This window comes from Prionailurus bengalensis, chromosome B1 (genome assembly GCF_016509475.1).
Source record: "Prionailurus bengalensis isolate Pbe53 chromosome B1, Fcat_Pben_1.1_paternal_pri, whole genome shotgun sequence".
Classification (NCBI taxonomy): domain Eukaryota; kingdom Metazoa; phylum Chordata; class Mammalia; order Carnivora; family Felidae; genus Prionailurus; species Prionailurus bengalensis.
The window spans coordinates 36,522,057-36,547,067 of NC_057344.1; positions in this window are offsets into that span (position 1 = coordinate 36,522,057).

Genomic DNA, 25,011 nt, shown 5'->3' on the forward strand with positions numbered 1-25,011 from the left:
ATATGAATTCCAGGGCCGCTTTTCTTGAAACTGACACAACAAATCTGAAGTGAAGCACTTAATCTGTATTTTTTAAAAAATTACACACTTACTTGGGGATAATTTTAGATTTACAGAAAAGTTGCAAAGATAATTTTTATTTTAATCATTTTTAAATTGTGAAATATAAAGCACATATAGATAAGCACCCCAAACAAAAATGATACCTTGATGATTTATGACAAAGTGACATCACCACACAGCTAAGAAATAGGACATGCCCAGTCTCCAGGAGCTCTCCCATGGCCCTGCCTTTTCCTTCCTACCCAAAGTTTTGCTACTTAAGCATGCACCCCTAAACCCCGAGGTTTAACTTTCACCCCTAAACGTTTAGTATAATTTTACCTATTTTTGAACTTCTCATAAATGTAATCATATAGTATGTATTTTTGGGGGGTCTGGTTTCTATTACTGGATGAAATTCATCCATGTTATTGTATATAGCTACAGTTTGCTGTTTTTCACTGTTCTAATACACTGTGTTATCCAGTACAGTAGTCACTAGGGGCAAGTGGCTATTTAAATTTAAATGGGTTAAAATTAAATCAAATTCAAAATTCAGTTCTTCTCTTGCACTACCTACATTTCAAGTGCTCAACAGTCATGTGTGTCAAATGGCTACCATCTTGAACACTGTGGAACAGACAATTTCCGTCATTATAGAAAATGCTTTTGGACAGCTCTGCTCTGGAAATGTTCAATTTTCTGAATGCATCAAGTTTACCCATTCTACCGTTGATGGACATTTTGGTTGTTTGCAGTTTTTGGCTAGTGTGACTAATGCTGCTGAGAATGTTTTTGTACTGGTCTCCTGGTGTGCCTGTGCAAATATTTATGTTGGGTGTATACCTGAGAGTAGACTTGCAGGGCTATCGGTGTGTGTACATTCAGCTATAGCAGATAATGCCATACTGTTTTCTCTAGGGGTGTACTAATTTATGATCCCATCAGGATGTCTTTTCAAAAGCATCCCAGATAATTTTGAAGATCAACTAGGTTTGGAATCACTGCTTGATTTCTCCAAGGGGTGGATTTTGTCTTTATACAAGAAAGAGCCTTCTAATAACTCAAATTGTGTAACAGTAAAATAGACTCTCAGGAAAAAAAATACCTCATGAGGTAGCAAGCCCCCTGTATTTAGAGGAATTCAAGTTTCTGATGCACAACTTTCTGATATAGCAGCTCTAAAAAGAACTCCTGAACTTAGGAAAAAGCCTTCTTAAGTGATTGTGGAAAGTCCTTTCCAACTGTGAAGTTCTCGGATTCCATGCCTTTTCATGACCATGTTTGGTTAGATACATGTTGAACAGTGAAATTCTTCATAGTTAGGCAGCAGAAGAGAGAAAAGGCTGGTGCCACATGGCCAGATTAAACACAAATTGGATCATTAGTCTTTGAATAATTGAGTTAGTTGTCTTGATGATCAATGAAGCACCTTGTGCTTATTTATTTTATTTTATTTAAAAAATTTTTTTTTTTCAACGTTTATTTATTTTTGGGACAGAGAGAGACAGAGCATGAACGGGGGAGGGGCAGAGAGAGAGGGAGACACAGAGTCGGAAACAGGCTCCAGGCTCCGAGCCATCAGCCCAGAGCCCGACACGGGGCTCAAACTCACGGACCGCGAGATCGTGACCTGGCTGAAGTCGGACGCTTAACCGACTGCGCCACCCAGGCGCCCCACCTTGTGCTTATTTAAACACACTGTTTCTACCTGAGCTTTTGGGATAATGGGAATGATGACCACCTCAGTGTCACTCTCTGCAGACATTTATGTGTCCTCCTTATTTCTAGTTTAATGGCCTTACTGGATATGTGCCTATTGTTGTGACTGTCTCAAGTCATTTTTGGAGGCAAGTGTGGCCTAAATCATAACACAGTAAAAACGTCCTCACTCTAACGTTGCCTGGTAGTCTGTTTTCATCTGTCTTCACGCTGTCTCTCTCCACCCATTCTTCCTGCTCCCCCCTGGAATTCCCTTCCACCCTTGAGGGGTTTGGAAATGAAGGGATTTATTCTAGATCACAAGAGAAATAGTCTTCCTGCCCAACCACTCAGAAAGCTGCCTTTTGGGATAGAATGGTTTCCTTGTAACTCACTTGGAGACTGATTGTTTCTTGTAAGAATGCCGTTAGGGGATTTGGGGAAAGGTCTTAATCTCCCTGGGTATGTGTGAACAATGAGATTTCAAAGGGAAAATGAGAGGGAGGCTGATTTGATAACCTGACCCTATGCTGGACCCATGAATGGCAAACGTTTCTGATCCACTTATGGTCTGTGAGCAGTGCTGTGGTCTGGATCCGCCCTCAGCTCACAGATAATTCTTTTGGGCACACATAGAAAAAGTTAGGATCCCAAATAACCTGTGGGCACAGCTACAACTGGGCCAACACAGAGATGGGACCATGGTGCTGATGGGTGGTGGCAGCTCTCACTCCCACCCCACAAGATTTGAACTAAAGGATGAGTCAGGCTTTGTCCACCTAATTTTTGGGATGGAAGGCCCAACTGGGTCATGAGGTTGAACTTTAGAGAGATAGCCTTGGAGCCTCTGGGGAGGCTTGGAGCTCCTTCTTGTTGCCATTGGGTTTTTAAAAACACCAGCTTCCTTGAAGGTTACAGACAGAAGCTATGAGGAGAAGAAACTTAAGAAGTTGGCACGGTCAGACCTAGTGCATGTGCCATCTTCTCTCTGTGGTCTTTAGCCTGGTCCCTACTTTCCTGGCCCTTGGTTTCTCTGAAACTTCAGGAACAAAGACAATCAAAGGGGTGTGTCTGAATAACACCCTCTGTCCCAGGAGACATATGAGGCTTAATTAGCTGGTACCCACAGGATGTTCTGAAAATGAGAAATGCCTAGGATTATTATCTATCAAATGTCACATACAAATATGCTCATGTTCCCATTATGGATGTATGTGTTGCAAACTTGTTCAATCAAGTGTGACCCGTTTGGTGGTTTTAATTACAAATATCAATAAAATTGGTTGATATTTATGGGCACAGACCCTTCAGATCTGGGGGAAGGAAGCTAATTGTGCAAGACAGCGCTGTGATTGAACTCCGAGGGAGGCACGGGCTCCTGCTAGCTGGGTGTGAGGCTGAGACAGCTCTAGTCTCCCTGTGTTAATTAAATGTGATGAAATGAATATTAACTTGTAAAATAGAGACCTGGGCTAAGATGACTTGGTGGGTGGGGCTGAGGCTGAGGAACAGGTCTGGGGTGGCTGGACTCAAGGGCTGTTGTCTTCTCCAGAAGCAACAGTGGTTTGCACTGTGGTTTTCAACCCTGGCCACACACAGAGGTGCCTGAGGGGCTTCTAAAACATGCTAAGGCCTGAACTGCCCTTCCAGAGACCTTTGTGGGGTGGGGTTGCCCTGGTTATTCGATGACCAGCCAGGACTGAGAACCACTGATGCAGTGAAAAAAATTCATGCCAACAGATAAGACACTGGGCCAGCCATGTGTCCTTGAGTCTCTTACTCTCAGAGCCTCAGTTTTATTTGGTTCTGTTTTTGTCTGTAAAAATAAGATTAATCAAAACTACATTTTGCATCTGTGATGACAAAATGAGATCAAAGGAATGAAAGGGTTAGGTACCTGGTGGGGCCTCAGAAAGAGCTAGTTTCTGCTGCTATGAAAGATCAGTGTTATCTTTACTGCTGGGAATAGAGTCATTAGCATCTTTAATCAGATAAGAGAGCCAATTCGAGAAGCCCCAGAACCAGTTCAGAAAGCTTATCCTTAAATTCTGTTTTTCTGGCACTAACTTGGTCCTTAAATCTGTATTAGTCAGGGTGCTCCAGAGATACAGAACCAATGGGATATTCACACCCGCATCCACATCGACACCCATATCCATATTTGTCCCCATTCACATCCATATATGTGTGTATATATTCATACTCACCTATGCACACACACACACACACACACACACACAAAGAGATTTGTTATTGAGGCATTAGCTCCTGTGATTATAGAAGCTGAGAAGTTCCACGATTTGCTGTGTGTAGGCTAGAGACCCAGAAAGGCTGGTGATGTAGTTAAAAAGCTGGAGGGCCTGGGTGCTGAGAGCAGGGGAAGATCAATGTTTCAGCTCAATCAGTCAGAGGGAGAGAGAGAGAGAATGAGAGAGAGAGAGAGAGAATCCTCCACCGTTTTTGTTTGATTTAGGCCCTCAATGAGTTAGATGATGTCCATCTACACTGGGGACGGCAATCTGCTGTACTGAGTCTACTGATTCAAATTCTAATATCTTCTGGATTAGCAACCTCACAGATACACCCAGAAATAATGTTCAACCAGATAACTGGGCATCACCTGATCCAGTGAATGTGACCCATTAACTGGCACACTTAATATTCCTAAGATTCAAGGACATGTGAGCCAGGATGAATTCAGAAGACTGCAGTTTCCTGGTGGTTTAAGCCAAAGTGAATTCTTCACTGAACACTGATAGCATTGCCCATGAGAAACACTCATCCTTCAACCCCCCTCGTTTTCTGTAGAAACAAAAGGACATATCCTAGAAGGTGAGTGGTGCCAGGCCATGGGCTCAGATAGCATGGCTGAACCAGAACTGCAAACCCTGTCTGCTGACTTCTAGCCCTCAGCTCATTCCATTCAAATTCCAAAAGCTTGCCTTTTCTGTCAACTGTGAGGAGAGTTGTCCTGTTGGTTTGCATGTTAAGTCATCTGAGACTTGGTCCCTTGGGAGAAATCATGCCTTGTGAAGCAGGGAAAGATGGTGTGATACACAGGTTTTAACTTGCTTTCTCACTCCCTTAATCAAGGTGCTCCGATTTCACCCAAACTTCCTTATACATCATGTCTTCCCTTGTTGAGACCCACACACTGAAGCTAAACTGGGGTACTCAACAGGCTCCATTCTTTCCTCTCGCACTGTTCTTTCACCTGGAATATTCCTCCTTACAACATCCATAACTGGACACCCCCAAAAGCCCAGAAAAAACTGCTTCCCTGTCCATGAATCCTTTCTTGAAATGCCCTCCTTCGGAGAAACTACTACGGCAGTGTGTGTATTTGATATGGTATGGGCCACACAGCCCTGTTTTCTGTTTGTGAGTGTATCCAACTGTCTCATTCCTGTCACTGGACTGGACGCTGGTGAGGGCAGGACAGAGCTGTGGAGGAGCACAGGCTTGAGCACCAGGCACACATGGCCTGAATTCCACCCTTGTCACTATTAGCTTTGTGATCCCAGGAGAATCATTTGGATTCTCTAAGCCTCTGTGTACTCATTAATTAAAATGAGGAAATAATTCCTTCTTCTCAGGGCTGATGTGAGGATTAGTTTGATACATATTTATGAAAGAGTCTGGCAAAGAGAGGTTTTCATAGATGCCTGTGGAATGATTAAATGAATTGATACAAACTATCTGGCATGAATGTTGAAAAATCACTCTCACTGTATAGTTAAAAATTGCATTTTGGGGCGGTGGTGAGGAATTTAAAGATCCCTTTGAGATGCTCAAATTGCAAGATATGGGTCTAAGGAAAGGAAGGAAGTTGGATTTGGGGGGACCAGTGTGAATCCAGAACCTTCACTGAGTTCTCAGTGCAGCCGCATGAAGTGGGGATTATTTTCTTGTAAAGACAGGGTTGTAGTATTGACTTTGCTGCTTGCACGGGCCTGTGGGAATTGTTTGCTTACTTTGGCCCTTAGTTTTCTAATATAGGAAATGGGCTAGCACTCCTCATGCACATGACTTACATCCATAGGACAGTGTCTGGCATGTGCTTGGTGCTCCACAAAGGGCAACTATATGGCTGTCGTTATGATAATGACTGTATCAGGAACCGCCTGTTGACAGGACTCCTGGTTCCACGGCGTTCCATGGCTAGTGGTAGCCGCCGTGGTGCATCTGTGCCAAGTCGGCCCTCTTACTGCTGTGTGGCTGCCCCCAGGTAGCCTGTCTCATCCCCAGATCACAGTGTCACTGAGCAGGACTTCGTCGTGGGTGTCCGTGGTGCATCTTTTCAGAATTCTCTACACTTGCTCCCATGAAAGTCCCCTCTGTTCCTGTGTTTTCCAAAATTGGGCCTGGCTTGTCTCTTGTAAATCCCCACCCGACTCCATTTCCCTTATCAACCTGCAGATCGTCTCTCATTTGTCATCTTTATTAGCTTTTAATCTCCCATCAGTTTAGTGCTGGGGTTTAAGAGTAGGATTAGTGGGGGGAGTTTAATTGGATGATCCTCCATGGCCCCTTGAACATCGGATTCAATAAAAGTTTATGAAAAGATAAAATCGCAAAGGGTTTTACAGCCCCAGACACAGCAAGAGACTGGTTCGAGAACAAGGTAGCTGTTTTTCAACCTCAGATAATCCGTGTTTCAACTTGATTAAATGAGGAAGTGAGTTTTCTGTCTCTCTCCCTTCCTCCCTCTCTTTCCTTGGGTAATGTTACCCTTTTCCTTCTGGTGTAAGCAAGAAGCCACTTTCTGCCAGCCTCTCCTTCCCTCTCACTTTGATTTTCTCTGACAGGAAAAATAATGAAACCTGGGTGCACCAGAAAATAACATTTATTTCACACAGAAATATGCTGAACCACCACTGAAGGTGGCTGAGGTGATGCATTTGATGGGAAAGAGGCCAGTCCTCAAGACAGGACACATGGTCCATGCGGGAGGAGGGCGGGAAAGTGCTCCTCAGCTGTATACTCCTGTGCATCCTGAACTCACCTTTCCCCCACCTTCCAGTCTGCATCCATGGAGAGGGTGAGGGTGGGGTGGACAGTGGGATCATTTGTGAGTTTGTTCATGTATTCATTCAGCAGACATTATTGCATGCATACTATGTGGAACACGGGAGATAGAAAATGAATCAGGCCCCTTCTGCTCACAGGAGGGCACAGTCTCTGGGAGAGATGGACAGTTTGTAAGGAAGTAATGTTTTATTTTTTATAACTACAACCACTGTTAAAGGAAGGGATGGACCCTGATGGGTTCTCATGCATTATTGTGATTCCATAGCAACGTTTGGCTGTCTGATGTAGGGTGAGGAAGTTTTCTGCACAATGAAGGGGGAAGAATTTGGAGTTCCTAGTGGGAATCCAGTAGGTGTAATGAGGGTGGGATGAGAGAGGAGAGAAGCAAGGTAGGAAAAGGATCCAATGGACGGATGTTAATCTATGGACATCCTGAGCTGAAGATGTAATGAAAATGTCCTGATGTGGGTGGCCCAAGGACATTGAAAGAGTAGTATACCATACTTATCAATGCTTTTTGGGTATAGTTATTCATTCATCCATCCATTCATCAATAAATGTAGAAGCTCATAATCACTGGTGACCATGAGCATGCAGTTTCCCAGGGAATTCATAGATCCAAAATTGGTCTTTGGATTTCCACTGGCCATGAATTGGAGTTCACATCAATCTTAAACACCAAGAGACCCCTGGGGCTCTGTGATTTACCCAGTTCTTATCAAATACCAGGTGTAATAATGGAAGTAGTATAAAATAAAGCCAGAGCTTAAATGAAAGTGATTAGTCCACCTTGGAGAAGTGATCTAGTGGGTGTCAGAGCGCAGTATTCACAGAGGGGGACATGCTGAGTTAGGCTTTGAAAGATGGTAAGAGCTTGCTAGATGAATGAAATGGGAGTAGAGATGGGGCACAGAGCACCTCAAGGTGACGAAATAGTGAGGAGAGAGGAAATAATAAGACAGACACAGATGTTGGGGTGCTTGAAGAGATGTGAGGGCAGCAGTGGGAGTCAAGACTGCAGACAGAAGCTATGGAGGGAGTGGAGGTGGGGGTTATGGAATACCTCTGATGACAAATAAAGGGACTGTGACCTTGGTGGTTGGTGGAGGACCACTGAAGAGTTTTGCTTATAGGAGGATCAGACTAGTATTTTCATTTTAGAACTATCATCCTGGCTCAGCATGGAGGATGTGGGATGAGACCATAGTCAGTGTGCCTAGTCAGTGACAGCTGTCCAGGAGAGAGAAGCAGTCCTGGACACAGGTGGCCATGCAGATGGAGAGGGGACATAGTGGAGTTTAACAATATAAAAAAGGAATTTGGGGATGGGGCACAGAGGAAGAAGTTTATATCTCCAGCCCCTGGCCTGGTGCCTAGCTGATGAGTTGTGGTGTTGTCTGGGAGGGGGATGCAGGAGAACATTCAGGTGTGCTTGAAGGGATGACTCAGTTTGGGATATGTTGAGATTTGGGATATGTATCTGGTAAGCAGGCAGATGTGCTGGAAGTCATGTGCTTAGATGAGATGATCCAAGGAGAATGTATATAATGGTAAAGAGGAAGAGAGAAGAGAGAAAAGAGAAGGATGGGGAAGGGAGAAGAAAGGAAATGTGACCCATGGATTTCTGACCTTTTTCCTGACAGTGTTCTAGGACCTTGTCTGCTTCTACACAGCTGTGGATGGAGATGTTAGAAAGGTCTTACTTGTGGCAGCAATGGAGGATAACTCCACATTGTTGGCAGATTTGTGGGCAAGGGGTCGGGGGTGTAGGTACTTTACTCTTGATGTCTGGGCTGGGTGCAATGCCACTCCTGAACACAGCCCCATGGCAGCACAGAGCCTGTGTGTGACTCATAGTGAGGATAAGTTGGTTGGGAGCCCTATGTTTGATTGGAGCTTTTGGAGTAGGAGCTCCAAAAGTCCAAAAGCCTTGTGGAGCTTGAAGCTTGTGTGATTGTGGGGGAAAAAAAAGAATGCAAAATTGTGCATATAAAGTGGGAAGGGGTCATGGAAGTGAGGAGCTCTGACACTCGAGCTTTATTAGCTTCATGATAAATTCTTCTTTGTGAGATTTCTGGAAAGCTCAGGAGATGCATGTGTGAGTTGAAATTGTGGTGGTGGTGGTGGTGGTGGTGTGTGTGCCTGCACATGTACTGTGTTCATTTATGAGGATGAGCTAGGATAAGTGGGAACCCAGGCCTGGGTACTTCTTGGGCCTTGTCCCACTTAGCAGGGGACTCCCATGAAGAGGGGTCCTAAGAACATGCATTGGGTACATAATCTAGAAGTCAGTTGGAGCACCTGTCCTTTAAGATCTAGATAAGATTGGTTCTATATTTGCAGAGGTTGGGGGGCAATGCTTCCCCAAGACCTCTAAAAATTCCTGAGGGACTTACATTCTCATGGTCACTTTTATTCCTTAACTGTGCTGCCACCAAATTAGGTATGGATCTTTAATGTTCCTGCTCCATATCACATTGACTCAGAGGTTGAACTGATCCTCTTGTTGTAATTTATACACACCTGTACACACTCATTCACTCACAGCTGCAAGGCCTTTATGTATGAGGCAGACTTCACTTAATAAGGATGGATATGTTGAAGTAACACAATTTAAAATTGAGTATCAGCTATTATGAATATTTAAGTCCCCCTGCCATTTCTCTTGGCCTCCCCTCTTCCTTCCTGCCATTCTTTCTCTACTTTGCTCTTTTCTTCTTCCTAACTCTTGTTCCTTGTGGTTTAAGGATCCTTTTTGATCTTGTTAACCAGTGTCCCCTGGGACTCAACTTCTAAGCCAAGTGTATCAACTGACTCTTGTTGTGTAACAAACCACCCCAAATTCTGTGTCTTAAACAACATGTATTTATTATTTTTGATGAGTCTATGGGTATTCCTGCTGATCTTGGCTGGGCTTCTTCATGTGTAGGTCATCAGCAAGTGCATCATCCCAGAGATGGCTGGTCTAGGATGGCCTTGGCTGGGATGACTCCACTCTCTTCCATGTCCAGCATGCTAGCCCAGGCATGTTGTCACCATGAGGGTAGGATTGAAGAGGGGGTGAAAATGTGTGAGCGTTTTCTTCTAGGCCTCTGCTTGCATTACGTTTGCTGTCCATGTGGCCCAGCCCAGAGTGAGCATGGGAGACACTATGCAAAGGCATGGCCATGACACAGTATGGGAAGCAGGGGCTGTTAAGTGCAATGCATCATTCATACCATGTCTTTCCAGAAGTATTTCCCTAAGCAAAGACTGTTCCCTCTAAGAGGCATCCTGGTTACAACTGTTAAGACAATAGTTTGTTTCCCTCTGCCACATCTGGTCCCTGCTTTGTATCTTATTAAGCAACAGAATAGCCCAGGGTCTGACATTTTATAGGGGCTTAAGCATTTCCACATGAAAGGGAAATTTTTGTAAAGCATTTATTTACTTTCCTAAATCTTATTGGCCGATCTAACCTCTATTTTCAGAGGCTTGCTTGTGTTCCAACAGACTGTTGAACAGAGGAAGGAGGTAAAGCTAAAGTTACCTTGTTGGCACGTCAGATCCATTGGCCAAAATGAGGAACTGAGGCAATGAGAAAACTCTCAGTGATTCCAAATTCTAAAATGCTTAGACCACACATGCTCCCCCAGTAGCACAGGACAAACTGGGCATCTGTTATCAAGGTGGGGTCTCAGGAGTGTCCCCCTAGAAGGCCTGTCTATGGCGTTGGGGAATGAGAGTCAGGGTATCTTTCTAACTATTCTCATTCCATGGGGAGGGTGTGGGATGGGGTGGGTGGTTCTGCTCTGCACCTCTCTCTTCAGTACATCCTTCTTAATCAAGGTGTGTGCACATGTGCATGAGAGATAGAGGGAGAGGAGATGGCGTGTGTATATTCATATGTCTGTACACACATATATCAACATACCTCAGGGCTTTCTGCCAAGAGAGGCACAGCTTTGACACTGCTTTGCTCTGCTTTGTGTTAAGCCAGACAATAAAAGAAATGATTAGGGGCTTTCAGAGCAAGCACCTGACAATAGGGAGAGGTGAATGTAGGCTGATTGAAGTTCCATTTACCCCTTTCCTGCAGAGCAGGGAGAGGCAGGCAGGGATGGTTCTGCACCTGCATTTTGTGGGACCAGTCTCAGGGTAAAACCTTGCCCTCACTCCTCCTCCCTGACTCCCCAGGGCCCTCAGGTTTGGTTAAATTTAGTGTTCTGGCGTTTCCAAATCCATGCGATTTTCTTCCAGGACTGTGAGTCTAAATGTCACCCTTGCTGCACAATTACTAACACATTGTGTTAATGGGGGTGGTTCAAAAGCTTTGTTGCTGTGAGGAGAAGGAAAGCAGAGGCAAGTCTTGGGAAGGTGAAAGGAGAAAAAAAGAAAAGAAGGTCAGGAGAGGATGAGCATCCTTGCTACTCCCATGGTACCCAAACTAGCCCAGATGGAGTCAACTAGAAGGAAACGGGCCCCCTCAGGCAAAGCTTGTCAAGTTGTATTGCCCACAGGTGCTGCAACCACTGGGTGGCTTCTTTGAGGAAATCACAATGAGGTTTGAGATGGGGTGGTGGTTTTGCTGACCTGGAATCTAAGAATGGGCTTCCTACTTGGATTTGGTAGGATTGCTGAGAAACTTGGATTTTCTCCTGAGGGGCATTCCCTGGGCTTAGTGGAGAAGAGAGACAGTGTGGGGTAGTCTAAAGTCTACGAAGTGAAGTCATGTGGACATTCACCAGTGCTCAGTCACATGTCAGCTGTGTGACCAGGGACTAACCACTTTTCTGAGCTTTGGTTTCTTATTTTGTTAAGTGAGGATAAGTACCTCTACCCTGCTCACTTTGCAGCGATGTTGTGAGGATTAAATTTAAAGGATGATGTACAAAAATAACTTTGAAAAGAACTCATCTGAGCCCCATCAGTGAAAGGGATTTATGCTGCAGTCCAGGTGGAGGAAAGTAGACATCTCAAAACATGGACAGGCACATAGTTACCTCAGCTCTGAGGCTAGACTTCTGGGTTGCAATCCTGCCCACCCCTGGCCAACTGTGTAATCTCAAGAAGTCCTCGTGTCCTTCTGATGACTCAGTTTTGTAACCTGATGAGTGGGAGAACAACCCATGCCAACCTCATAGGGCCACTGTGAGCTTTAAATGAGTTGAATAAAGTGTTTAAGGGCATAGACAACACCTAGCAAGTAATAAGCCCTCAGTCAATATTGGCGATTATTATATATCTTTCCTGGAACATCCTGCTTTAGGATGCCAGAGATCCTTCCAGAAAGATTTTATGTGATGATTATGGGAACCTGACTCAACCCAAGTAAAGTGTCTGCCCCCCATGCTGGGCACACAGTTGTTGCTTGAGGTATGTCCCTTCATGTGCTGTGTCATCTTACTGGGCCATGGGCTTTCTGCTTTGTGGATTCTGGGGGAAAGAACCCCCGAAGGCCCTGATGAAAACATCTATCAGTGGCCCATTATTATGGCCCCGTTACACTCAGTCTCTCCTTCTTAGGCCCTGCTCAGAATTCTTCCTTATGTTTTTTGTGCTCCATTAGAAAGAAACCCCATAAAGAACATACAGCAGTCATCTTCCTCCACATGCAGAACTTGGAAGAATTCACCTCCCTGGTCCTTAGTTTCCCCATCTGTTAAGGGAAATCATCTCCAAGGGCTTTTCTAGCAAGTCATGACGCTTCTGACTTCATTGTTCCTAGAAAATTACAGGCCTAAACCCCTTTCTATGACTGTATCACTGGATATTTTAATGCTTTTTTCTCTTTGTTTCTCCCTCTGGAACATGCCAAGTGTTTATGTCATTTCAGAGAATCCAGTAAACTGCATTATAGGGAGGAGACTGGGAGTAACACAGGCAAAAATCTGCTATTTTCACATGAATGCTTTAGGCAGTCAGCCATGATGGGAAATGAAGTGTGTGGAAAAGTACAGGGTGAATAGAGAGGGCTTTAGTGAAATGATGAGCCTTTTATCGTTCACTTCTGCACGTGACATGGTGTCGATCTGTCAGCACCGCGGCTGCAGCGCGACCTGAATGGCTTCTGCGGTGAGGTCTTCCCCTCCACCCCCGCCACAGGTTGCGTTTGGATGGGGGAATAACCCATGGTTATTTACCAAAGTTCCGCTAAGAATAAAGCAAGAAGAGGAGGGGGTGAGCCAGGCAGCGTGGGGATTCACATCAGGCGTCAGGAACTATTTCTGTGAATTACAAGATGCTGAGAAATTTAACAGAATTCCCTCCACCCACTGGTGGAGTGGAGAGGGCTCTTAAAACACAGACGCTAGGACGGCAGTGCGGTGTCTCTGTTCAGTGTCCGGGTAGTTTAGGACAAGTGCCACAGTCTGAGAATCAAGGACCAGGTTCGAGTTCTAGCTGGGATTCCGACTAGCTGTGAGGTTAGAGGCATGGGCAGAGAACAGCAGGCCAGTTTCCTACCCACCTCTTCCTCTCTACGTCAGTGTCCCTAATTCCGGTACTCAAGTTCACGCATTTTAGGGAGACTACAGTGCCTGTATGTTTTCATTGCAGGCATAGGATTTTTTTCCCTAATGAAGAGCCCCCCCCCCCCTTTTTTTAGAGCAGTTTTAGGTTTAAAGAAAAGTTGAGCAGAAAGTACAGTGAATTCCCCTGTATTCCTTTTTCTCTTCACAGATTCTCCAATGCACTGGGGTGGTACATTGGTTACAATTAATGAGCCAATATTGGAGCATTATTATTGTCTGATGTTTTCAGTTTGTTCAGTTTAGGCTTCATTCTTGGTGTACATGCTACAGGTTTGGACAAATGTGTCCTAGCATGTAACCATTACAGTATCACACAGATTAATAGTTCCATTGCCCTAAAAATCCTTAGTGCTCCACCAATTCATCACTCTTTTCCCTCCCTCCCCCAAACTCTTGGCAACCACCAACCTTTTTATGTGTCTATAAGTTTTACCTTTTTTAGAATGTCATATAGCTGGAATCATATGTATGCAGTGTTTTCAGATGGGCTTTCTTTCACGTAGTAGTATGCATTTAAGATTTCTCCATGTCTTTTCATGACTTGATAGCTCACTTCTTTTTAGTGCTGAATAGTATACCATTGTATGGATGTGCCAGTATGTTTATCCATTCACCTGTTGAAGGATATCACATTTGCTTCCAAGTTTGGGCAATTATGGATAAAACACTACAAACATTCATGTGCAGGTTTTCATGTGGACCTAAGTTTCAACTCATTTGGGTAAATACCAAGAAGTGTGATTGCTGGATCATATGGTAAAAGTGTCTTTGGTTTTGTAAGAAACTCCCAAACTGTCTTCCAAAGTGGCTGTACCATTTTGCATTCCCACCAGTGATGAAGGAGAGTTTCTGTTGCTCCACATTCGTGCCAGCATCTGGTATTGTTGGTGTTCTGTGTAGCCATTCTAATAGGTGTGTAGTGATATCTTACTGTTTTAATTCACATTTCCCTAATGACGTATGATTTTGAACAAATAGAACAATGGCTATATATTTTCACTTTAGGAATAGTTTTAACAAACTTATTTATCTATCCTCCCTGCTACCACCCTCCACCAATAGGAAATTAGAGGTGGGTCTGTGACAGAACATGAGAAGCAGGCATGCAGCCCATAGAAGCAGTGAGCCCTGGGTTGGGAGGCAGAAGACCCGACACCGGGCTTTTTTTCCCTGAGCTACTTGACCTTAGGAATCAATCACTTGACTTCTGGTGCTCAGCTTCCTCACTTGCAAAATGTGGCTTTTGCAGTGGATCAAGGGTATGAAAGTTTTCTCAGGCCACCAGCTGGAATAAATAGGGAGAAGCATGCAAGGCTCCGTGTTGAGACTGAGAAGTGCTGTCTTGCCAGACAAGACAGCTGTTCTCGAGAATGATCTCTAACTTCCTGTCCTGTTTACAATTCCATGCAACTTTGAGTGACAACTGACAACCTGGCAGAGAGAAAGGGAAGGTAGATTTTAAAACGTTGATGCTGTGGCTCAAAAAGCTCATTAGTGTGGGGCAGCCTATGTTGTGAAGTCAGCACGGTTCACACCTCATCATGTGCTGGAACCCCTCTCTCCCTCCCCCCCAACATTCCAGGCCAATGTAAGCCTCACTGGCTGCACTGTGAGCTCTACCTAGAGGGAGAGGAATCCATCCATCTGTCTTCTCATCTTCAGAGCTCTTCACAGGAAGGTGCCCTGCTTATGTCTTCTGAGCATCTTGAAAGTGCCAGGCACGGTTCTAGGCACTGGGAAGGCAGCAGGAAGCAGAGACAAAACTCCCCATGCCCATGGGGCTTCCATCATAATGAGGTACATAAATAAGAAAAAGAAATAATCTGTGTTCTGCATATTCCATTCCAGAAAGCAAGAGATTGTCATCCTATTTAGAAAAATATACACTCTAAACATTGAAAACAATATGAATCTGGGGCCTAAATGATGAATTTCAGTGACTTGGAAGCATCTCAGAACATGAATGTGCCAACACAGTGGGAGCAAAGGGCTGAATATGATTTCCCAGCCAGGTGCAGATGTGAGGCCCTCTCCCCTGGCTGTAGCCTATTGCTCTAGGCCTGCCCAGGTCCAGGCCAGGGCCTCAGCAGGGCTCCAGTAGCTTCTGTACTTCAGTGGCTCTGTGCTCCCAGTCGTCTGAAGGTGGAGGGGGCACCTGGGGAGGTCTGGCTTCCACTGTGAGCCCAGAGGTCCCTCTGGGAGGCAGGGGTCCCACAGCAAGTGAGCTACATATATAACCTGCAGCAGGCATGGGCTGGGGAGGCTGCAGTGAGCCCTGGCCCATCTCCTCATCTCCTTACAATGTCCCAAGGAGATTATTAAACCCACTTGGAGGCCAAGTCACTTTCCCAGATGAAGTGTTGTGTGTAGTCGGAGAATCTGGGTAGGTGAGGGCATGCTTATCAGGGTTTGTGTGCTGGTGAATACTTCCTTCTTAGCTGAGTGGCTAGCTAACTGCTTTCCTCATGGTGGAATGAAATGATTTTGCTTTTCTCCACTGAGAAAACTTCCTGTGAATAGTGACCTTGGCCCCACCAGGAGAGGCAGGAGAAAGCTTCAAATAACAGATGGGCTGCCCTGCAAGGACTGGAAGGTCCAGGCCACTCACAGGTCGCTGCAGGGTCTTTAGGCTGTCCTTGAGAATGGGACTAGAAGAGGCTGGAAGATGGTGAATGTCGAAACCATTAGGAACCACAGTGATCTCAGGCTCTGATGTGCATGCGTCTGGGACCACTTGGGGACTTTGTGCAGAGCCTGATTTGGCAGGTCTGGGGGATAGCCTGAGGTTGTTTATTTCTAAGGAGGAGTGCCCAGCAGGTGCAGCTGATCCAAGGCCACACTGGGGTACCAGAGGGTCCAGCCACATGTGTTATTTTACAGAGGAGAATGTAGCTTGGCAGAAGTGACTCCGCTGGGAGGTGGAGGAGCTGGCACAAGACCTCAGGTTTCCAGAATCCCAGGTCCATGTTACATTCCATCTCTTCTCTGTAAAGGCAGGGAGGTGATGCCCACTTGCAGGCAGGCTCTGGAAGACTGTAAGGTCATTTGGAGTTCCTTTCTGGACAAGGCCCATTTACTTTTCTCCCTGTTTAATCACTCAGACAATTACAAATATTTATAAGCCCTTACGTATACTGAGTATTATGGGGATTTACAGGAGTAACGAGTAGTGCAGGAATTAAAAGGAGAGATACAATTTTGATATGTAAAATAAATAGACTTCGGGAAAAATAGATGATTCAGGACTGATGGCATGTCAGACTCTGCATTTTCCAGGAGTCTGAAGGAGAGAAAACAATCCCTTTGGGTCCTAGTGGTCAGGGAGAGTTTCTTGGAGGAGGAGACCAGCTCCAATGGGGCTTTGAGTGATTCATAGGATTTAAAGAGATGGAAGGTAGAGGCAGGTGGGCTCTGAAGGTGTTCTGTCTGTCACTTAGGCCTCCCCTCTCACTGGATGGGAACTTCCCACTCATTACTCTCAATTTCTTCTCTATCTGTGTCTTCTTCCTGCTTTTCCCTATTCTTCTTAGTCCTTCTTTTCCTCCTCTTTTCTCTGCTTGTGCTCTCTTCCTTTGCTCTCTTTTCCTCTTAATGCCACATAAGTAGAAAATAAGGGATTTACTATCAAATATCTTTCCTTACCTGTTTATCTTAGCAGTTCTATGAGGAAGGCAGCACAGGGTATTATGCCCATTTAACAGATAAGGAGAGTGAGGCTCAGGCTGGGGACTGAGGGCTTTCTTGGAGCATGCAGCTTTCATTGTTAAAACTGGGAAGCTCTTGGGCAAATGGAATGAATTGGTTACTAGGGTTATACCCTTACTTGTCAGTACCTTGGGCCTGGGGCATATCTTTGGCCTGTGGGCAGACTGAATGAGTCATCATGGTGGGCTAGTCCAGTCCATTGTCTTTTCTTTCAGGATGGGGAGCTGGCCACCTAGAATGGAGGGTACAAAGGCATGTGACATGACTCTGAGTCTATCTGCAAATACATGTAGGGCAGGGCGCTTGTGTTCCTGGTCTCTGGATCATCCCTGGGGTGTCCCTGGTCTTAAATCTGAGCAACCCAGCTCTCCTTCTTCCCCTTTCCCATGCTGAATGACTCTCAGCCTTCTGGAGCATTGAAGTTCCTCCCCTTTGCCACTACTACTCAAGGGCTTCCCTTCCTAACATTAGCAGAACAACTATAAGTGCACAGGTCTCTCCTCTTAAAATGACTCAAACTTGGGCATTAGCAAAAATGAGAGACTAGGCAGGGGCCTTTGCAAGTGACCTTGATAGATGCAGGGGATTGATGTAGAACTTCAAAATCTACTCTTGGTAGGGGTTCCTAAGCTATACAAGCTCACCCTCTCTCACACTCTCTCACCCTTCCTCACTTACTTGGCCCCCATTTGGCTGCCTGAGAGGTTTCTGGTATCACTACGCCTAGACTTACACAGTCATTGCCACATGGATTTTGACTACAAACATGTGTGCAAATATGAGAGCAATGAAAAGCACAACATCCATCCCTTTATCACACAGCCTGGAGGCTGGCCTCTTTCAGACCAGAGGAGAAGAATTGCTTGGGCTGAAATCACGAGAACATAATTCTAGTTCCAGCTCCACTGCTAAATGCCTATTTGAACTCAGACAAGTCCTTTTCCTGGGGCTCAGATTCCTCATCTTAAAATAAAGAATTGGACTGGGTGCTTCCCTAAATGCAGCCCAGCTTCAGGGTACATGATTTATCTGCATTTGCAGGAAAAGCGTGATGGCTCTCGTCTAGCAAGGTAGGCACTGGTTCCCTCTGGCATGTTGGTTGGATGTGTGAGAGCCTGAAAGTGATGTGATGAAGCAGGAAGTGCTATGAGGGAAGCAGGGCTGGATGGAGCAAGAGACACCCACCTGGAAAAGCTAACAGCAGTGGAAGAGTTGGAGGACATCACAGCTCAGCATGGGAGGGTGGGACTACTTAGTAAAAGAACAGATGGCTCTGCAGACCTCGATACTTCCTGAGGGTGGTAGCCAGGACACACATAGCACTTAGGAGTTTCCAGAGCACTTTCACAGATGTTACACCCTTTTTGCCTGACAGCTACTGAGTTAGAGGGACTCATTGTGGCTTTATAACATTTTTTTACAGAGAGAGAGAGAGAGTGAGTGGAGGAGAAGGGCAGAGAGAGAGAGAGAGAGAGAGAGAGAGAGAATTAAGCAGGCTCCATGCTCAGTGGGGAGCCCGATTCAGGGCTTGATCTTGTGACCCTGGGATCATGACCTGAGCTGAAATCAAGAATCAAATGCTCAACTGACTGAGCCATGCAGGCGCCCCTACTGTGGTTTTATAGATGAGAGATTAGGAATGTGCAAATGTTAATGGGCCGAGGGGACCCAACTGCAGGCCTTTTGGCTTTGGGTCCAGTGTCATTTCTACTACACCAGAGGTGCTGCCAAGAATTTGGTTCACATTAATAATGGAGTCATCACATATGGAAAATGACTTTCACCAAAAATGATAAAAATGATACAAGTTTTTGCCTAAAAGCATAAGCCTCAGTTATCTGGAAACTTTGCTCACTCAGAATACTTCTTTGATTTCAGACAAAGAGGCATAAATGAGGCATTACTGTGGTTCAGTGTTTGTAATCAGTTCCTAGCTAAGTCATTAAGATAGGAGGTACAAAGCATACACACAGCCATCCCCCATAAATCACACATTCAAGTACACACAATAGGAGACAATTTAACCAACAGTAAAGATGTATGCCTGCCCTTCCTAGATTCACCTGTAGGAAGAATCTACTCAGCAAGGGGAGGCTGTGTCTCTCAACCAGGTGTGGGTCTGTGTGGCTCGCACAGCGTATCCCTTGATGATGAGAATGATGTAGACAATGACTAACTTGAGGTGATTGATTATTATGTGACAGGCAGCTTTAAATGCATTAAGTTGTTTAAACTTTACTATAACCCTTCAAGGTAGGTTCTGTTACTCTCTCTGTTATTCAAGATGAGGAAACTGTGGAGCAGAGAGAATAGCTGGAAGGGTTTGATACTGTTTTTCAGGTAAGCAACATCTGTCCTGTGCCATGCAGACAGATGGATTTTTACTTGGAGCTTGGCCAAGGTTTGGTTCCCACCTTCCTTCCTTCCTTCCTTCCTTCCTTCCTTCCTTCCTTCCTTCCCCCCCCTTCCTTAATTTCTTTCTTCTTTCCACTTTCCTGGAGTGTCTACTGATTGCAACAACCATGCATGGTTCTAGGGATACAGAAATGAAAAAAAAAAACCCAAAACAGTGACCTTTAGGAACTCAAAGTCTTGGCAGGATTTGGGAGTAGGCGGGAAGGTGTAGGCATGGACAGGAGTTTATCAGCTCATTTCCTTCTGTGACAGAATGAGGGTTCTAGTAGAACGGGAGTGCAGGCCACCCATAGCAGGTACTTAAAGATAGAAAATGGATGGAAGGGATGGTGGTAGGAAAATATCAAAGGACTTTAACAGCCTTGCCATTTAGTTGACACTGGGCCTGCTGCAGCCTCCTCGGTGACCCTCTTTATGGAACTATTTTCTTCCAAAGATTTGGGACCTGACACCCAAGAGGAGTTTGGACTACAGACTTTGATTGATGGAGATGGTGCTCCTGTGCATGGGGCAGGCAGTAGATGGAGGACTGCTCAGAAGGGAACTGGGTGGAAATTGCAAACTTTTAACATGAGAGAAGGTGATGAAGGAAGCAGTTCCCTCCTAAGTCCAAAGGGCTGTGGATAAAAGGCAGCCTTTCCAGGAAACACCAGTACTTTTCATCAGTCAGTTACTTCCTAGATGCTTCTCGAACTCAAAACAAAGCACTGCATGAGAGGGGGGGTGTGAGGGGGAGGGCAGGGGGCCCAGGAGCTGAACGTGGGGCCCTGCCCATGGGATCTGACCAGGGAGGGGAGGCAAGTACCTTGCCGGTGCAAGCTCGACAATGTGCCCAGTGCCCCATGTGCAGTGCCCAGGGTTGGGGACAGTGGAGCAGGCTGGGCCAGGTGGGCCAGCAGGAGATCAGGGAAAGATTCTTGGAAAGGGTGGACCTTCATGGGAGAATAGGATTGGGCTGCTGGTAGATAGGATATTTGGGACTGAGTTGCTGAGAAAGCAGTTCCTGAGCCAGCCCACAGGCTGAAGGTGTGGAGAGGCAAGATGCACAGGAATCAGGCAAGGGTGGGAAGAGGGATGTGGTAAGGACCATCTCTCTCTCTCTCTCCAGGTAGGAGGCCCAGGGCTAACTGCCCTCCAGTGCAGGTGGAGCAGGGTGTGACATGGGGCATGGGGGACTGGGAAGTACTCGTGTGAGGAGTCTTGTTTGGTGGTAAAAATAGTAACTGTTTCACTACGATTCAGAGGCGAGATTCCTGTCCCTTTGGCCATTCTCAGAGAACACAGCAGAACACCTCACATCACCTGAATGGTAGCTCAAGTCTGAATAAAGGTCTGTGGAAACTCGTTGGCCCTGGTGGAGAAGCAGCATTTACTTCTTCAGTTGCCATCTCTCTCTCTCTCCTCTCTCTCATTAGTCTGTGTATGTACTACTCTCTGTTGGTTGGTCTATCTGTCCTTATATGTCTTATATTTCTATTTTTGGCTGTTTATCCTCTCTTTGTCCTCTAGCCATTTTTCCATATTTTATCACATGTGTGTGTATGTGTGTTGCATGTGCATATGTATCTGTGTGTGTGCACACGTGTCAGGACCGGGGGGAGTTCTCGTGATCTCAGTTTCCCCTGTATTTTGAGGACATGGGATTGGTAGAAAATTAATGCTTGGGTGAGTTAGAAGGGCATGAGAAGTGCTCCCTCCTTCTGTGTTCATGTGTGGGAATATTGCTTCTGTATGTATATGTGTGTGTTGCATGTGCATGCGTGAGTGTGCATGTGTGTGTCTGTATGCGTGTGCATGGGCATGCTCAGTGTTGTCTGGAATGAAGCCATCCTGGTGGGCTATAAGAAAAGAAAGATGGGACGAGGTGGTAGGAGCCCTGTTCAAATGGAAACTGGGTGAAAATTCCCTTTCTACCATCTCAGAACCACAGGAGCAGGGGCAGAGAAGAGTTTTTGCTGGCCTTAACTGCTGGCCCAGTTTCCCGGTCTCTTGGATGATCAGCAGGCATGAGAGTAGATGCCATGCCCAGCTCTGAGCTGGCACAATGTGGGGTCAAAAGCTGTGTAAGACAAGTCTCCTCGAGACATATACGATCTCTCTCCTTGTAGGAGACTATAAATCAAAGAGGGGAAAATATAGTACAGCCTCCTAACATGTTGGTCTGGTTTTGATGGTGAGGAGCCAACTTAGCCACATGTGTGAAGCCACACTAGGTGGATTTTTCTGGAATCTTTGTTTCTGATGCTCCACAGTGTCATGATTCAGACTCCTCCGTGGGCATTTGTATCCTCACTTACCCTGACCCTGTTGTGCTTTGTCTCCCACACCCTCTAGATTGCCCCTAATCCTATCCTTCAGGCAAATTTAACCTTTTGCTATTCCTTCTCCATTTATACTCCACCACAGCCACCCATGTTTTTTGGTCAGGCCCTTTGCTCTGGCTGTGCCTATAATGCCTAATTCACCCTCATTCCCCGTTTCCACTTAGCCTTCCCTGACTTCTATACTCCACTCACCCAGGCTAGCTGACACCCATCCTTCCTTCCTATGGTTGCTTCTGGCCCTGTACCTCTTAAAAACATTTACGATTCTTGAGCAGTCACTAGCTATCTGATAAGGCTTCCCTTCCTGCCACACCATATTAGAGTGGGAACTGGGTGGGACACCTGTCAGGGGCATCTCTACATGTCTCATAGTACCTAGCCCAGCCCTTCCCAAGCAGGAGGCACTCAACAAATATTTGTTGAATGAGTGTGTAAATTCAGAGGAAAATCAAGGGATTCAGGGTGAGCATGGTATGTGTGAGACAGTGAGAAATCCATCTAGTATTTTCGGAACAAACATGTCGTAACTGCTGGGTGTTGTGCATGGTCTCCCAATGACTTTCTCTCCTGGAGAATTTCAATCCCTCTTTTTGGCCTTCAGGACATCCAGGCCATGGCTCATTCTTGCTCCCTCTTATGACTGTGGTTTGGTGGGCTTCGGAATCTAGGCCTTGGGCCATACACTTTCCTTCCTTTATCCTCGTCTGCCATACTGGGATGGGAGGTTGGTTGTGCGACTAAGAAATCCCCCCCGAGACTTCTGCCACTCCAGACCAACAGAGAACAGAGTGCTGTCCTTTTGCTCAGGACATGAAACATGGGTGAGTGACTTGTTCAGGATCCTGGCCTGCAGAGATGTGTGGGGATGGGAATCTGCCTTGGCCCTTGTGACCTCAAAGCATGTCCCAGGACCTTTTTGGTGTTCAGTCCTGCTGTTTTCATAATGATGTTCAATGTGAACTGAAAATGCTGCTGGGGTCACCTCCTCCAGCTTGGAAGGAAACAAAGGAATCTGTTGGGTCTGTGATGCATGAGCTGTCCTGGCCCCAGGGTTCTGGGCATCAAGAAGGGAGCTGGTGGGGATGGGGAACAGCTGGGTGACTTACGCCAGCTGGTGGGTGCTGCCTCCATGGCAACGTCAGGCAGATGCCCGGTGTAGGGACTGGGGGTGCAGACATGGGCTGGATGAGAGGAAAAGAATGGGGGGTGTCTGTATAATAGCCTCCTTCTGACAAGGAGCCTCTGTTCTTTTCCACTGGAAAGCTTTTAAGAACGCTGAAAAGGACAGGCAATTACAGGAAGGTTAGGTGCGCCTGATTGGATGTTGTTACAAATCACTCATTGTCATACACAGCATTTGGAAAGGAGGCCATCGAGGATGATTGCCGTTTAGGGTAAGTGATTTCTGTTTAGAGTGAGCAGGCAGATGAAGGCTTGGCTGGTGCTCAGTGCCCTCTCCTTGTTTGCAGTTGTGCTGATGGTTTTTCTTGGCAAGGAGGGGTCGTTGGAGGCACTCACAGGATGCATGATGAGAGGGAACTGGGAATGAGCCTTCTAATCCCATTCCCACCTCACCCTAACTTCTGCTGTACTGATGGGGAAACTGAGTCTACAGAGAAAGGAATAGACCGGTCCAGCTTCACACAGCATGTCAGTAGAGGAGCAGGACCAGAGTCCATGTCCAGACTGCAGGCAAGTGCTCTTGCTTACAGCAAGACCCCAAGCTGAGGGTCCACTATGACTGGGTGTTTCCCTCAACCCACCTGGTGTGAAGCTGTGCACTTTGAATATATCTCACATGGCAGTCCTTGCAACTCCAGGCACCACACGTAGCTTTACCACACAATCTGTTCCTCTGCATCCACTCACACACTGTCACTTGGGATTTCCCTTGATGACATGATGTCCTCAGGAAGCAGAAGGCAGGGAACACAGCTGGACTGCCTTGTTGCTGTCCTGGTGTTCCTGATTTCACCTCTCTCTGTCTCTCTTCTCTGTCTCTGTTTCTCTCTCTCTGACACACACACACACACACACACACACATACACACACACACACACACACACACCCTTCCTCCACTACTGTGTATGAAATACAATTTCAGACTTCCTTGGATCTTGAAGGAATGTGCAAGTGTTCTGGGAAGGATTGCATGGTAATCAGCCAGGTAACAGTGAACCAATAGTAGAGGAACCCACAAAATGAGGAAAGAAAGTCATGGAAGAAAAGGCATCATTAGTAAACTTCAGCAAATCCTCAATTTGGCCCATCAAAATTCTTCCATGATTTTGTCCAGGAGGAACATGAAACAGAGGATGATTGTAGAATATACTATGGTTGTATGCCTTTAGCCTGCCAGTTTTGAGTATGGGTTCTTATAGATTTACTGTGTCCTCTAGAATAGTATGTTGAAATCTTAACCCTCAGTGTCTCAGAATGTGACTTTCTTTGGAAATTAGAGAGTTCATCAAATTAAGATGAGGTCATTAGGGTTGGCTGTAAGCAAATATGACAGGTGTCCTTGTGAAAAGGGGAAATTAGCACAGACACAACACAAGGAAGATTATGTGAAGAAACACAGGAAGAGCATCATGTGAAGGCAGAGATCTGGGTGATGAATCCACAATCCAAGGACACAGAAGATGGCCAGCAAACCACCAGAAGCTGGGGGAGAGGCGTGGAACAGATTCTCAGGAGGAACCGACCCTGCCAACACCTTGATCATGGACTTCTGGCCTCCAGAACTGGGAGACAACTCATTTTTGTTGTTTAGGCCACCCAGTCTGTGGTACTTTGTTAAGGCAGCCTTAAGAAATGAATACAGTGATCTTCTTTCTCTACTATTTTCCTGTTTTACCTCCTATTATTTAACTGGACATTATTTTCTTGAGGTGAAAATCCTCTGGTTGTGTGATAAGTGTTAGTATTATCGGGATTTAAGATAAAAATTGTCACAGTGTTATGGTAGACCTGTGGGAATATCCCATCGTTTCCATTCTTGCCCCAAGCAGGAATCCAGCTATTTAACCATATAACAACTATTTGCTGAGGACTACTATGTGCCTTGCAGTGTGCTTGGGGCTGGGGCAGAAGGACAGGCAAAACACTGCCTTCACTCTCAAGGAGCCTACAGTCTGGTGGGGACAATAGTCATGTGAACAGGTGATTATGGTGTGATGCTGGGGCAGATGCTGTCATGGTGGTGAGCACAGAGTATTATGGGCACACAGAGCAGGGGAGATGATCCCAGGAAGAGGTGAGAGGATCCAGGGAGGTGCCT